Below are 2,019 nucleotides of genomic sequence, written 5' to 3' on the forward strand. Positions count from 1 at the left end.
GGAATGAAGAAGAATAAAACTTATTGATTTTGCAACTTCTCTCATATTTATAAGAAAATAAAACCGTCCCACAAATCAAGGGGAAGTTAATGCCAATAGTGGGAAACGTGCGCCAAGAATAAGGAGAAGTTAATGAGGAGAGATGAATGTGAATGTGGTTTTTCTCCAAACTTTGACCAACTTAAAGCTTAGAGAAAAGAGGAATATTGTATACACATGATTCATCACCTGCCACGTGTTGAAGGAAGAACACGTGGAAGACACGCGACATCGAGACATCAAGATATGATGCCACATCCCAACACCCAGGGGACATCTATCCCCCATATCTGTCCGGCATCACGATAATACAATGGCTCAGGATCAGGGAACACTGAAGGAACGAACCACCGCGAAGTACTGAAGAGCACCCGAAGATCTGCTTTACCCCATCTCGAGGCGGATCCAAGATCAACGGCGAAGATTAACTACACTGACGAAGATGGGACAGGGGCATCAGACATCTGTCTGACGCATACGGACCGTCCCAACCACCCGCATTAAATACCATAGGCATAGGGTACGTGTCAGCAGATCTGTGGAAGAAAAAGAGGTGACCCTTCGTAACCATACATGACCGTTGGAGCCTTCAGTCGAAAACGAAGATACCAGCGGGATCAGCGCAAAGATCAATAAGATAAGGATGCAACTGTCTTTAATAGTGGACCCCATGTATCACCCCTATAAATACCCCACTCCACTGAGAGAAGAGGGGTCTACCAACTTAGAGTAAGAGAATAGGAGAGAGAAATAGGAAGAGTAAGTATGAGCTCTATTTCCCCCTATCTTCGTGATTCACACAAAGTCATTTGACTATCTTTGTAACTCTAAATATATAGTGAAACCCCCAACCTCGTGGACGTAGGCCTTAGTGCTGAACCACGTAAATCATTCTCTCATTTATGTTTCAGCAGTTTACTTTCTGCTTCTGTTGTTATGCTTTGTGGTATCGTGCATCGTGCTCATCAGGATAGCTGAATTACTCCCCTTTGAATAGACAAGGACGAGATCGAAGGCTCTGAGTCAATGAGTCACTGTATTAATGTAGTTTTACTTATGATTACTCTCCTTTATACGTACATGAGTGAATGCGAACATTGCTTGTTGTTGATGGGGAAAAACGGTTTGCTGGTTTTCTAGGAAAGTGGAGAGTCGAGCGTGCTGTCGAGACTCCTCGACCAATCAAACTGCTGAACCTCACACAGATGCACCGCTGGAAAGGGGGTGCTTAGATTCGGGAAATCAATCTGTAGGACTCCGGCCTAAACCAAGACAATGGTCGTTCCAAAGTCAATTCGGTCGCAAAGAGGGAGATGGGTTGATCTGTAGGAGGGAAGCTGAGAATTGTGTGGGATCAATGATGATCGAGGATTGTGGGTGTGTTCAAGGTTTCTGCAATATTGGTGAACTGCTGAAGTTGAGTTCTTGAAGATGGGACAAAACGATTTGCTGGTTTTCACGGGATTGAGGAGACGACCGTACGGAGGTGTTTATGGGTGAAAAATATTTCTGCCGGTTTTGGTAATTTAGGGTATGTGGATGAGAAATGAATCTAAACCCTAAAAAAATGCACTGCACGGGAGTGCTTGTGATTCGAGAAATTAATCTGTAAAACTCTGGCTTAAACCAAGAAATGGCAGTTCCAGACTTGCTTCGGTCACAAAGTGAAGGAGATGGGGTTGATCTTAGGGAGGGAAGCGAAGAAGGTGTTGAGATTGTGAAGGTGTTGGCTGTGTATGACTTGTATCAGAAAGCTGAACTGGCTTGCAGAATGAAGGATATCAGTTCTGGTGTTGGAATACGATTGTATCAACACTTGGCTTCTGTTGTCTTGTCCTGTCTTGGAAATAGGGAGGAGAACCTATTTATACAAGTCATTGAGCCTAACCCACGTCTCTCATGGGAAGTGGAGGAAGTGGAGTGATGGAGTAGTGGAGTTGTGTGTTAGTATCACACGATCAGTCTTGCCCACTTTTCCCA

Source organism: Papaver somniferum, chromosome 3 (genome assembly GCF_003573695.1).
Source record: "Papaver somniferum cultivar HN1 chromosome 3, ASM357369v1, whole genome shotgun sequence".
NCBI lineage: Eukaryota > Viridiplantae > Streptophyta > Magnoliopsida > Ranunculales > Papaveraceae > Papaver > Papaver somniferum.